The sequence below is a fragment of the Xenopus tropicalis genome, chromosome 9, assembly GCF_000004195.4.
Source record: "Xenopus tropicalis strain Nigerian chromosome 9, UCB_Xtro_10.0, whole genome shotgun sequence".
Taxonomy (NCBI): domain Eukaryota; kingdom Metazoa; phylum Chordata; class Amphibia; order Anura; family Pipidae; genus Xenopus; species Xenopus tropicalis.
The window spans coordinates 38,904,279-38,919,599 of record NC_030685.2 but is presented as its reverse complement, the minus strand read 5'-3'; the positions used below and the strand labels follow the sequence as shown (position 1 = coordinate 38,919,599).

The 15,321-nt window shown below is 36.0% G+C and overlaps 1 protein-coding gene across 2 annotated transcripts in view; it reads left to right on the top strand.

The window, feature by feature from the left end:
- The window catches only part of rbfox1 (RNA binding fox-1 homolog 1), a 362,503-nt gene extending 361,402 nt beyond the window's left edge, over positions 1-1,101 (top strand). For both annotated transcript variants that reach the window (XM_002940457.5, XM_012971419.2), the window contains exon 12: positions 1-1,101. This exon is cut by the window's left edge and continues 1,884 nt beyond it. The gene's annotated coding sequence lies outside the window, so the exon portion shown is untranslated.
- Positions 1,102-15,321: the final 14,220 nt, after the last annotated feature.

Genomic DNA, 15,321 nt, shown 5'->3' with positions numbered 1-15,321 from the left:
TTGTTCTGGGTTGTGACATCTATTTAAAGGAACTTTACTTCCACGTGTTAACTGAAAAATTGCACCTTGTCCGTGCATTATTTATGTAAGCTCTTTACTCGTTGTCCTGTTTAAAAGCCAACATGAGCTGGAGCTGTTGTAAGGGGTTCTCTCTTTCTTTTCTTTCTTTTTCTCTTTTCTCTTTACTCTTTTATTTTTTCATTTTTTCAGTGAGCTAGCAAACAACACACAATGCTCCTTGCCCTGCCTTTTTCCCCTCATCATTTTTACTGCAAGTAAATGTATCTCATGCATACTGAGCAAATTCATGGAGACAACCACTGTATTACATTGTCAACACATTGCTGTGTACCTACTAGCTCGCTATAAAAATGTTTAAAATACAAGTGTTTGTGATCAGATTTTCTCTTTGTCATTGTATGTGCATGCAAATAAATTCAACTGAAAAAAAAAAAACATCCATCAATAGTCACAAAACAAAAAAAGGTTTTCAGTAGCATTCTTAGAATGGGGAGGAAATCTTATGTTTAGAAATTAAAAGAGAAAATGGTGCAAACAAATGAATACTTTACTGTTTTGTGTTATTTTGAGTAAAAAATGAATGGGAGATTCCCTTCAGTATCTATAAACTATATGCAAAATTTAAACTGTACTGTAAAACTGGGGTTAAACAAAGACAACATATTTTTTTAACAGATCGGCCTCACCTCTTAAAACTAACATCAGGGTTTGCATAATTTTTAGACACCTTATATGGAAAGGGTCATTTAAATCAGAGATAAGTGAGCATTTCTGATTTAAATGAATGATGTGTTAATTCTCAGTAGCTTAATTTATAGTTGCCAGTAAGAAAAGGAATAATCTTTATGTGGATACATGTTTTCATGTATGTTAAAAATTACTGACACTATAAGCTATGAGGGGAAATATAAATATGGGTGGATTTTAGTAATTAGAGAAAGCTTATCAAAGTAACATGCAAACCCAAAAAATGTGTATATCTGTCATTAGAAATGAGTGTTTATATCACTACAGTGATTTGTGAATAAAGAACAATGGTTTGTAATATTACAAAAAAATAAAAGCTTAGTCTGAAATGTATGAGTAACAATCTGTTTTTATTTCCTGCATTTGTACTCACTTTGGTGTGTTTCTGCATTTGCAAATATTTGTGCATGCTTGTGTGCCTATATATGTACTGTATGTGTATGTGTGTAAGTAGATGTGTATGTGTGAGCAGGCATTAAGTCTGAGTGTGAGTTTTACCAACACTAATTAAAAATTAATACAACCACGAAGACCCAATTCTGTTGTAAATATTCAACATAAATTTCTGTCAATATACTACCATTTCAATTTATGTTTAGATCTTAAAGATGTTTGCAATAATATTTTCTCTCCTGTTTCAAATTTGACTTATTTAATGCATAATGACTGCATGATAGGTTACAACTTTTTGTTTTCATGTTGAAAACTGCATAAAATATATGTCCAAGTTAAACTAATAGGATGTTCAATGAAGCACAGGTTAGTTGTTAATATCCACAAAAGTGCACTTACATTACTGTTTAGCATTGGACAAGTAATATCAGTATTGTTGCAAGGTCAGAGCAGCAGTTTCAGCTGATATACTTTATTTGCTCGTTAGATATCTTGTTCTATGTTCTATTTCATCCAGGGTATGTAATACATGCGTAACACTTTCTTGGCACACTCACTTATTTTGGGCTGTATATATGCTTAAAACACAGATTGGTGCAGATTAAAGGTAGTGGGAACTGGGATTTCAGCGCAGTGCCTCCACCAAGTGGACACCGAGGAGCACACCTCAAGGGGATTTCCACTAGGAAATTATCGCACTCAGTTTGCAGCAAATATCAACTTTATATAACGGTGTGAAAATAAAATTGTTTAACATGCAAACAGTAATAACCCTGCTTGGGAAACCTGGATGGTTTTAACCACTACTGGCTCAGTCTCTCTGGGGACACAGTTCCAAACTCTGCTCCTAAAGGAAATACCCTTTCCCAGTTCAGTCCTGGCAAAGTCCCTTCCCCAGTACCTCTCCCTTTGCATAGGCAGTTGCTCCCACAAAGCAGGCACACAAGAAACACCTGTCCTCACAGAGGGGACACACACCAGAGACTGGGATTCCAGGTATTAAAGGCATCCAACTTTAATCCAAGCTGTGTAGCAGATTTCTCTTTACAGCTAGCACACAGCATAGCTTCCCTTCAGCGTTACAGTCATTGCTTATTGGATTGCTCTGTCTCAACTCAAAACAACAGTGGCTCCCTTTATAAACTGCTGGGCCCGCCCCTGATTTTTGGCTCCAAACTTAGGCACACCTTCTCCCAACAGTGCACTGGGAAAGCCGGCCAATTGGGTTCCTCCCCAGTTTTAGCCGGGCTGGATGATGTCACAGACTGAGAAACTACTTATGCATTTAATTATCTATGTTTTAAGGATTGTCAAGGATTGAAACAGAGGGAATACCATTTGCACCAATAGTTAGACATTGACAACCGGTGTAAATTTCAAGCAGGGTTTTTGCACAAAACAGGACACTTTTCTATGAATCCATACAGCATATGGGAATAGGAAATGTACACATACACTCCCAGGCCTCTTAGTAGTGGTTCCACCTGGTGCACAGTCCCTGGGTAGGTACTGGCACACAAGGTGATGTAAGCGGGGGACAAGCCCCTCATGTTTATTGCGTCAAAGACACAGCATTTAGGGGGGCGTACACCTGACAAAGGGGTGTACGTTCTTATGTGCAAATTTAAGATTTTTGTGTTTTGACATTCTTTTTCAAATTTTACAGAAACAAGAAAATTTGATACTTGATAAATCTATCACTTGCTGTTTTAAAGATTAGCTCCATGTCTTTAGACATACCTGTACAGTACTTACAAAGCACACAAGCAACAACTACTCTCAATGTAGATTACTATAACAGGTGGTAAGAAATAAGAAGTGTAACCAGTGTAAACACTCATGTCAAGTAGATAGTTAAACTTTCTATGTTATTAAAGAATAGTTTAACACAATGATGTTGTTCAAAGACATTATAGTTTGCTTCAGTGTGTGACTTAAATGTATTAGCAATAGTTACTTACCCCAAAAGAGGATGACCTAATGTAGCAAGTGATGCATTAGTGGTGAGTTTCAATTAGACATGTAGTGTTTGTGATCCAATACAGCATTTAACAGAGTGGGTGCTCCCACTTTGATAACAGAGAGAAAGACATCTTTTTGCCTGATTCTGGAACGTTATCTGCAAAGGTAAGATGACTGGTTCTACGTTTCTGAACACTACATCAAAATAAATATAACTAATATATGATAGCCAGTATCCAAAGAGACCAGCTTGCAGAGCTGAAGAATTGCCATACTGCCCACTTGCAGCGCTATTGAATTGTATGTCATTTTTATCAAATTCATTAAAAAATGGAAAACCTGCATGTAATTTTAAAAGACAACATATTAAAGCAGTCCTATGTCATACCAACACCATGAGTCATGAGTGATGTCTTAGATCTGTAGATGTTATTATTGGCTGATCTATGTTACATAGTTATATAGTTAATTTGGGTTGAAAAAAGTCCACCAATTTCAACCTAAAACTGCACTGCATACTTAAGGCAAGGACTTACCAAGAACCTATAAGGAGACAAAATTATCTTTTCAACCCTTGAGTTAATTACTTTTTTATGCAAGACAGTACTTTAATTTAGTAGCCAGTAAATGGCAGTGCCTAAAGTTACACATCTTGTTATCTACAAAAATCTTAAATTCCTTCTCAATGAAGGATTCCCCAACACACTATTATGTAATGTAAAACTCACATATAAGTTATTTAGTGCGTAACCTTGCACTTATCAGCACTGAACCTCATTTGCCAGTTTGCAGACAGTTCTCCAACTACCCAGTTCTGTGTGATATTACATTCAAAGTATTTTTATGTATCACTTTTCATTGATTATTCCAATATGAATCCACTGATTAATCTGTTGCTTTGTTAACTGGCCAATTTAAATGTAATGTTTCAAGGCGTTCCAGAGCTTTATTCAGAAACCAATGTGGTTACTGTCAATAAATAGACAATATTTGTACACCTTTATGGTGCACAGTACCATTTAGAATACATAGGAAATGGAATACAATGAGGCTTAAACAATCATTACTATGTATGTACTGAAAAGAGATTTTATCACCTCTCCTAAACTGCAATGCTATTTTCTAGTTCCATATTCATTACATGATTGCCATAACTCATTTGTCAATTGTGGGGAAAAAAAAACAATTGATGTAAAATGAGCTTATATGAGAGTTTCTTCTGAAAATTCGCCCCTATGGAGCTGTGCTAAAATTATCAAGAGAATGACTATTATTTTACTATTGTAGTCAATTTTCTTGTTAGTCAGGAATAAAGTAGCAAAATGGTTACTGAAAAAAATAGTGCTGGTGTCAGTAATATTCTATTTTATCTCCCCCCCATACCTTCCATGTAGTGATTAATGAATCTGTCCAGTTACACTTTAACAGCAAAAATTCAAAAGTCAATGGCTGTTTTTTGGCGGCTGCCTTGCAACTGTTTCTTTTTACCACACAACATTTTTCTTATGGCTATTGGAGTGTATGGTTGTTTTTTTGTGGCGAAACCTGGCAAAAAAAATTTGCTCAGACTCCCACGTGCTTAACTTATTGCTTCCCAATAATATAACATAGCAACATCCTAACATAACAATTTTGGATTAGATAGTCTCCCCCATCCTCAATCACTGTTAATATCATTGCACTTTATGGGTTTTTTTTTCACTTTTGTTCAGCAGTTTGGAATTTCAGCAGCTATATGGTTACTAGAGTACATGAAAGTTGACTGGGAATGCCATGAATAGAAAGTAATAAAAAGTGACAATAACAATTACCTCCTTTTGAAAGCTGAAAAGAGGCAAATTGGACATTTTTTTAACAAACTGAACATTAACCTGCAGGTGAACTACCCCTTTAAATGTTTTAGTTACAAAGTAATGGAGATAACATGCATACAATAGCAGGGAAACAATACTGTGTTTTACCTAACATACGTAAAGTTAAAGGCCGGCTTTTTTGTTAAAGTTTAGATTTTTACTTTTCTGCACATGCGCACCTGTGCGAAGAAGGAAGAAGCAGGAAAAGTAATGCGGGTATCGCTGAGACGAACCCTGGGCCTAGGCAGTTTTCTGCAAACAATGCAGATTTTCTTTCCATTATACCAGGGTAATGCATGCACTTACAATGTGAATTGGAGATGTAAATTTTTATCAGAGTGTTTACATTTACTCGTTTATATATATGCAGATAGTATCTGGTTTCCACCTCGGAGCAACAACAAACCTTTAAAAAAGTAGACTTTATTGTATATCAACGTTACAGTATCTATTACTCAAAAAAGATGGGGGCAGTACCCTCAAGATACATGATATTACTGTTAGTTACATTATTACATACAAAGAAATCAGGCTGCAGACTGGGATTGATACTTGACTTATTGTGAAAACCTAGTGAACTCAAATGACACCTCAGATTTAGAACTTGAAACCTTCTCCTTCACTACACTGCCAGGGCTGGAAAGGAGAACTAGGAATCTCAGTGTCAAAAGTCTCATCAAAGGTTTGTAAAACATTTAATTAATCATCAAGAGCATCTAGAACAAAGGAAATAAATAAGATACTAGATGGTACTACACACCCTAATAGCCTCAATGTATGTTGGAGATGCAACAAAGAAAAAGGTTTATATATATGTATCTGGTTGTCTTGATCTGTATATTTAATGACATAAAAAAAACTAAGGCCAAGTTTGGTACCGCTAATGCCCCTTAATCCTATATAATCTAGATGTCACTAAAAACTCCACTCTAAAAGACACACATCTTACAACTCCTTCATGCTCCAAAAGCACTTATTCCACGAAAATGGAAGTTGGTCAACCCCTCCACTGGTTTAATTTGGTTGAAGACAAAATTAAACACAAAAAACATAATGAAAGCAAGAATAACTGGGTCACTGGTCCCTCATGGAAAACTTTTACTTAATTTTCCCCTCTGTTAAAGGAGACATATCATGTAAAAACTAGAAAGGGAAGTTTGAGAACAAACTTCATGTTGGGTTGAAAAACGTGAAGTCCCTGAATGAAATCTGATCTGTTGTTGGCTCCACCCACTGTTTCTAACCTTGGACCACAGTTATATAGTAAAAATAACTGTGCAAAGTTTGGGGACCCTGGTTTTAATAGTGTCTGAATGGCAGCAATTTACAGTTCCCCACTGAAAATCAATGAGTGACATCTGATTGGTGGTTGGTGGCTCTGCCCCCTATTTCTAACCTGGAACTGCAGTTACTCAGTGACTAACTCTACAAAGTTTAGGGATCCTAGGATTAATAGTTAAGGAAAGGCAGCAGTTTAAATTTAAACCAATAAAAGTCAATAGGTAAATTGTCATTGGTGGTTGGTGGGTGTGCCCACTTTTTCTAACCTTGAGTCGAAGTCACCCAGTGACAAACAGTGGGCACTCTGCCATAAATAGTGTGAGAATGGCAGCATTTTAAATTTAAACTAATAAAATTCCATGGATGAAATCTGATTGGCTGTTAGTGGCTCAACCCCCATATTTTTGAACTGCAGTCCCCCAAACCAAAAGTTTGAGGCATAAAAATTGTGAGACTGACAGCATTTTACACTTTACAACTGAAAGAAAATAGGTGAAATGTGATTGGCTGTTGGTGGCTCTGTCCACTTTTTTCTAACTTTGAAGAGCAAATACCCAGTGAATAACAACTAAGTTTAACAACCCTGGAATTAATACTTAAATAATGGCATCAATTTAAATATAAACCAATGAAATCTAGTGGGTGGAAATGGGTTGGCTGTTGGTGGCTCCGGCCACTTGTTCTAAACCTGAATATGTAGTCAGCCAGGGACTGACTGTTTGTGAACCCTAAAATAAATAGTGTGAGAGGCAGAATTTTAAATTTAAACCAAAAAAAGTTGTGTTTGGGACTGAATTATTTAGAAATTCCCCCAAAGTACTACTAGTCCTGCCTGTTCCACTTCCTGCAGGCTAAATTCTCTGGATGTGCAGGGGGCTGGGGCTATCAGTACACAGCACTGTAGGATAGGAACCAATCATCAGCTAGACTGACCTGATAGGGAACTAAAGCCTGTCTTTGCTTGTGTGACTGCAGGGCTGTGATTGGCTATCACGCTCCTGCTGTGCTTCTGGCAGGGACTGTTAGGACACGCCCATCCTTCATTTAAAACACTGACAGACACCTGAGAGGATCTATAGGGAGCTATCTTTGCAGACAGTATACAATTTTAGCCCAAAATGAAAGCAGCACCATATAGTATTCATAACTGCCTACAAAATTAGGGTTCTTTCCATTTATCCAATATGTGTCCTTTAAAGGGATAAGAACCTGTTATTGAAGAAAACAGTAACAGAAATACCCTAGTTGACATGCAAACTTGTTGTCATGCAATGGTCTTATATGTCCAAAAATTCTACTGATTATGCATGTCCCCTATCTTCTCCTTCATTTTGCCTTCTGTACCTACCACCACTTTAAAATCTTAAAATAAAGCATATAAAAAAACAGTATTGATTGATATACTTACTTATGTTCAAGAAATAAAAATAAATTCTACAAAAAACCTTCTCAAATTTAGACATTTGCTTAAAAAGTGTGTTCTTTTCCAGTCATTTCCACAAAGTAGTCTTTATTGAATATGTGGCCTTGAAAGAATATCATATTAAGAATATAATATTTAAAAAAAAGTAACTAGGTACAGTATGTAGCAGGAAATGATGCTCTGCTTGGGCAGTTTGCAATTATATCAGAATATATTATTTTATTCTGATGTAATTACTGGAACCATATGTAATAGGTAGGAGGCACTGAAAAGTAACAAAGGAATTTAATCATTTTAAATAGAATTATTCAGTGAGAGCTGGAGACTTTGGAAAGAAAGGATAAAGCACAGTCTGACATAATTATAGTTAAAATTAAAATATTAAAGATCATTTAATATTTGATCATTCTTTCTAATGACACATTTATTTGTTGGAAAATGATAGTATTGCACAGTACCAAATACATTCTTGGAAATAAATTCAAATCCTTAACTAAATTTTCTTTCAAACCTTTGTACATATTTTAACTTTTTTTCTATCACCTCTTGAAAATGTTATATTTTGATTCAAACTGCAGCAGTTTTTTGATTTTAACACCAATTTGATATGCTATGTGCTTTAAATATATCTTTGAAAGCAATGTAAGATACGTTAAGAGATATCCATATGAATTTCTGCTAAGATTTAACCCTTTTTGAGAACTAGACAATCATTCACATACAAACAAATTTTGCACTCTCTCACTTTACAGGCATTTCTATCACTTCTGGGGGGAAATTTTTCATTTATCTATACATTTGTACGTATTTATACATTTTCAATGTGTGACACATAAAGGGTCAAACTTGGATAATTCATATTTGTGAAATGACTAGTAGGGTACTCTTTTTTTAGTGTAACTTCATGTATCTCATGATTTCCGAGAGCTAATAGGACAGGAGATAGTTAATATACTGGTAAAATAAAATAAGCCAAATGAATGAGCCATTAGCTACTTTATTTACAGAACACTGCTTTAAAGAAGAACTAAAGCCTAACTAAAGAAGTAGGCTAGAAATGTTGTACATTAGGTTTTGGGCTTTTGTACCTGTTCAAGGTAACTACAGCTCTTAGCAGTGAAGATTTGTGCCCCTCAAAGATGCCCCAGTAGCTCCCCATATTTTTTCTGCTAATTCTCTGCACATGCTCTGTGCTGCTGTCAGTTACTGAGCTTAGGGACCCACTCACAATATACTGTATATATATATATATATATATATATATATATATAATATAAATGTCACAATATAATTGATATAACTGATAATAATTACTACAAATAATTGCCACATGGCATCTCAGAATCAAGCAGAAAATTAGGCTTAATTTTCTGCTTGATAATTTGCGATATATATAGCTTCAGAATAGCCGCTCAGAGCACACTTGTGAGTGTTGCAAACACTTTCAAAGATGGCAACCCACTGTGACAAGTACAAAGTCTTGGATCATGGCTGCTATTGAGATTCTGAAACTTTAGGCTGGTGCAATAAGTTCAGTATATAAAATATGGCATTTTTAGCCATCTTCATTTTTAGGGTTTAGTTCTTCTTTTTAGGAAGTTATCTAAGCCATTATTGAAAGCATTAATCTGCTGAAATCATAGAATCTGCTGACTGCCATCACACCATCTCCTGACTGGGTTTAGACAAATTCACAGCTCTCACCATGAAGGACAAGTTTCAGATTTCAGCCCCTTGAGTCCAATGGGTGGCCTCTGGTTCTTAGATCTTTTCTATGTTAAAAAAAAGACCCCCCACCTTCTTTCTATAATGTCCTGTCCGGAGAAAATAGCCACCGACAATCTTTTTTCATAGTTTAGTTTCATTTTTTCATTCATTTCACCAGTTTAGTTGCATGTTTCTAAACTCTTCCCAGCTCATAAATATCTTAATGGCTGGGGCCCAAAAATTCACTGCATACAATTTTTTAGTACTTTTTTAGTATTTTATTTGTGGCACTGCCTACAGTTACACAGTTTGTTATCCACAACAACCCCCATATCCTGCTCAGTTAAGAAGAACAGTAAAGAACACATTACTATATAGGGTCAGATTTTTAAAAGCATATTTAACAAATTGTAAACTTTTACCCATTGATATATGGATTTATGGGATTTATGGGAATCTCATAGAAATTAATAGAAAGAGGGTGATTTTTTTCTGTACTGTGCTCTAATTTCACATTTTGATAAATTGGTGCCTTAGTGTATAACTAGCATGTATGTTATTTCTACCGAAGTGCATAACCGTGTATTTTGCAATACTGGGCTTCATTAGCCAATTAACTGCCCAATTCTGCAGTTTAGTCACATCTCTTTGGCAACATCCTGCATGGAACATAGTTTTGCTCAATTTAGTATCACCAGCAAAAACAGTGCCCGCATCAGGGTCATTAATAAACAATTTGAAAAGTTCAAGGAACACACTCCTAAGGTACTTCACTAACAGCATGGGTCCAATTAGAAAATGCTCCATTTACCACCACATTTTTTATTCCCCCCTACAAATGCCATAGATGTCAAACTTATGAACCTATAGTTTTAGGCTAAGAACAGGATTCCTTTTTAAATAATGGCACCACATGACAATTTGCCAATCTCTCTGCACCTTGCCTGTTTCAATATCCTTTGATCTTCCTTTTGAGTAGCGATGAGTACATTTGTAGCATTTTGTTTTGCATAAAAAGTAATAAAACCTCGAAAATTTGATTAAATACATAGGAGTGAATGTGAAAATACAATTTTATTGTAAAATAACAAGGAGCATGTCGCTCTGTGGTATACAGCATCTGTCTGTGAATTTGCAAACTATAAACTATTGTTGTTTGAGTGTCAGCTTCAGTGTGAGTTAACTTTTTTACCTGAGTTTTACAGCAAAATGAGTATTCTACAAGTTCTGAAAATTTTGTGAATCTGCACTAGAATTTTGCCAGAAAAAAATATATAAAAACAGGGTTTTTTGGCATGGAAAAGAAACAGATACCTCTGTATTGATTCCAGTGTCTTTGATGATATTATGTTTGAAAAAAAATGTTGGCAAAGCAAAGTGAGCTAGTTTAACTTTTCATGTGCCCCTTAACATCCCTAAACCCCAAGTTGCTCTTTTGGAAACATTGCATTGTAAGATTGAGCACATGTGCAAGCAAGGCATATAGGTCAGAAGGCCTTGGAGAAGTGCAGTCAGTGTGCTGCATCCATTGTCACAGAGGAGGTAAATCTGGAAGGACAGGTGTCATGATCCAGTCCTGGTTTAACCATTATCCAAAGTGGATAAGTCCTGTCCTGCCTGGGTGCACAGTTATTATGTGTGTTACCAAGCCAAAATCCTAAAACCTCAGTGTTTCCTGAAATCCTTTGTTCTGATCTTGTTTTCAATAGTTTCCTGCTGTGCTTCATCTGAATCTGACGGCTATTAATCACGTGCCTTAAACCTGCCACCTGCTGGCCTGTGCCACTAGACCAGCAGCCTACACCCCTGCCCCATTTGGTAACCATGATGGACATCCCCTATTGCTAAGGCTTGCTATCTGCTCCTAACTCAGACAAAATGCCCTTATGCCTGTCTTTCCCTCAAAAAAATCCTGAGTGTCATGCTCCTGAGTGCCACCTCCTCTGCTGCATTGAGCAGGTTACTATTTAAGCAGAAGTTGGAGCATGACACTCAGGATTTTTTTGAGGGAAAGACAGGCATAAGGGCATTTTGTCTGAGTTAGGAGCAGATAGCAAGCCTTAGCAATAGGGGATGTCCATCATGGTTACCAAATGGGGCAGGGGTGTAGGCTGCTGGTCTAGTGGCACAGGCCAGCAGGTGGCAGGTTTAAGGCACGTGATTAATAGCCGTCAGATTCAGATGAAGCACAGCAGGAAACTATTGAAAACAAGATCAGAACAAAGGATTTCAGGAAACACTGAGGTTTTAGGATTTTGGCTTGGTAACACACACAATAACTGTGCACCCAGGCAGGACAGGACTTATCCACTTTGGATAATGGTTAAGCCAGCCAGACCACCACTGTCTATACCTGCAAAATAATCTGGAAGGCATGCATAATGCTAACAAGGGCTTTTAGGTCTCAAAGGAAAACAAGCAGAAGACAAGCAGAACTGGAAAACAGCAGAAATTGCTGCACAGATTCTAACTGTACTACTCTCAATTAGCTTCAACAAATTTCTACAGTAGCTAAATTATTTTATGACAGCTCTTATCCTACTATATCCACAAACTACAATCCACTAAGCAACGGCTTCCTAGAAAGCTCTTATATAGACAGTGGGTGGACTCCAATTTAATTTGTTTATGTGGAAGGCAAAGGTTGAACAATAATGATGTATTTGTTTTATTTTTTTTGAGCACAACAGACCACATTTTGGGGGGGGTGGGGGGATTTTGGCAAAACAAGGTGCCACAGCTAAACAAATTTTGGCATGAAAGTGTACCTGCTTAAAAAGGTTGTTCATCCCTACTGCAACCAGCCATTGATACTTGCATTATTAGAAATGGGTCTCTTATGCAAAAACCTGTATTAGCTAGTTCCTAACTATTTACCTCAGGTCATTATTCATAGGCTGGCACATTCCTTCATGGCTGGATTTCTTGGGAATAGTCTCAAGGCATTAGTCTGGTTTTTGCTCCCGCTGTAGGGGAGATATCTCCAAGACCATTACCCATTATTTATGATCAAAAATAATTTTTAAAATCTTAAATCCTTTTTTTCATATATGGTAATTTTGCATGGAGTTATTTGCAGTGCCAAGTGCTCCATTTATGCATGTATATGATACAAATGTACCTTATTTTATGTAAAATGGCATAAGAATGAATGTGCTATCCATATTTTATCTCCCTATGAATATATATATATTGCTTTTTCTAGCACCAATTTCAGGTCTATATTTTTCCACCAGTCTTACGGTGTAAATATAAATTTAACTAAGAAGGGATTTATACTTTGTTTTAGTAAAAAAGTATCTACAAGGATATTCGGGTAAGTACTACATTTCCATTTGACACATCTGTACAGTACAGTTTAAATTAGGCAATTGCATATTGATATTCATTTTTAACAAGGTTACTATTATTTTTATCGCAGAACAATCCAATTGCTGAGATTAACATATTTCCCCTCACTAAGCATAGGGGGAATTTTACTTTAATTTACCATCTACCTGAATTAAATATATGTTAGACAAGTATTCTTGCTTCTGATAATGAATATCATAAATGCAAAGAATGCAAAAAGTATGCAAGCGGATTTGTGATTTTTTTTATCATGTCTTTGATTGACAAACAATACATTGATAGAAGTGAGTAGATAGGCAAATTCTAATGGAGGCATGATTAAAGAAATCTCCTTAAAAAGTTTTTTGCTGCTAACAAGCATAAGCATTTTAAATGAGTCTGTTTTTAATAAGCTGGTTAATTTACATTAAACACAAATGTAGTTCACACAGACAAGCAAACCTCTTGCTATTATGTTATTTTAATTTTGATATACTGAACATCCTTTGGCTTAACCATATTGTAATTGTGAAAGAAGTGATTTTACAACTGTATTTAATATTTGGATAAAATGTTTGTGTGTTTTTTTTTTTACAAAATAACTCAGCTATCCTCCAGTTAGGAAATACACATATACAAGAAAGAATACAGAGCCCCAGGTTATTGTATGAGATCTTCTAGGTCATTATAGTAGTTGTTGCACCAATACCAAAAAGAGGTAGGATACATGTGAATATATTAAATAATTAATGTATGGTTCATCTCAGTCAGCCTTTTCAGTGTCTGCTCCATTCTTCTGGTAGACACAGATTTAGAAAGGCAGGGCAGTGTGCCAGTGTGAAGAACAGCTTCCCTCCCTCCTGCCTTAATGGTAGTCTGGTGGGAAGCTTGCCAGAGCGGGAAGCAGCTAGGCTGCTTTTTTCTTATTCAAGTTTTTTAGCACTACAACTAGCACAATTTGAATTATCGTTCAAAAACTTGAATGTCTGGTATTTATTAAGGAGAAAAAAATCTGAAAAAAGTTTATGTAGAAGTCAATGAAAAGTAAAATCCTATGGGCCTGATTCACTAAAGTCCGAAATAAGGAGTGCTATCTATAGCATGCGTTAAAAATCTTATCACTTCTTATTTTTCGCTCGATTCACTAAAAGGACACTTGTCATAATTAAGAAGCGATGTTCTTGGCGTTATTTATCTTGCGACGACATATTTTCAAGCAATATATTACGCAGCGCACAACATATTACGCAGCACGTTGCTTGAAAATATGTCGTTGCAAGATAAATAACGCCAAGAACATCACTTCTTAATTATGACAAGTGTCCTTTTAGTGAATCGAGCGAAAAATAAGAAGTGATAAGATTTTTAACGCATGCTATAAATAGCACTCCTTATTTCGGACTTTAGTGAATCGGGCCCTATGTCTGCAATAAATGGAAATTAGTCTGTCCCCAGATAATTTTCCCAGAAAGTTTTGCATTTAAGAGGAGAGTTAGGTATACATTTATATAAAGTGTCTTGTATTTACAGCGTTCCAGCTCAAAAAGTGTTCATAGTGGATCTTTGCCTATGGTAAATAGTGATTGCAATTTCTAAAAGTGAGATGTTTTTAAAATCAAATGTAAAACATCCACTAGGATGAATTCAGGGAGTTAGTTTTTAAGACCCAAGTAGGGGAGTATCTTCCCCTTTTATCATTTTTCTTTGATGATGGCACCTTTCAACAAGCAAAGTAAATGAAAAGAAGGATTTGCTCACTAGTGCAATACAGATGAAGCGCTGGGTTTCCCAAAACTTAACTAGTTACAAACAGGATAGCCTGTGTTATCTTGTGTTATCTCGTGCCATCTCCCTACTGTGTCAGGGGAAAAAAAACATCTTAGGCTGTTATTTTGTTTTCAGACAGCAGGGGGTCCACTTTGACACTCCTGCCTTATCTGTATGTTTCTGGAATGTGGGAAGTGCTAAGAGTGATTAAGATTACCCCCTGGTAAAAGCAAATTACACACTGGGGAAAGAAAAACACATCATGCACAGCGATGAGCAAATTTGTCCCGTTTTGGCAATTCTGCACCCATTTCATGAAAAATTCGGCAGTGGCAAAACATGGAAATTTGCCGTGAATCCATGCCTGGCGAAAAATTTTGCTCATCACTAGTCATGCATCTACTGGTAAAGTGGTGCTCAAGAGGAAAATGGCCACTTGTGCAACAAGCAGCCACATGGGGTTAGCTCAGCCGCTGTCCCCTAGTTTATTGACCACAATGGTGCCGCTGTATTCTTTTTAACTGTAACAACTGTTGGCTGATTAGCGTGTGGTCCTACTTAGCTTCTGAAAAAAATAGAAAGAAAAACAGAGTTTTAAATCTCTTTTTTTACCCTGTTCTCAAAATTCCTTATTTGTACCATTCTAACCTTTCTATTGAAATGTAATAGTTTTCAATACACTTATATGGTAGTTTCTGTAACATAATTAGTGCAACCTGTTTTTGGTTTGGAAGGAAATTTGCAAAACAAATGGTTAAATTTTGCAAAACATTATTTGCATTTTTGCTGTGTTTTTTCTCACACTAAATGAATTGGAGTTAAAAGGCATTTTTACTA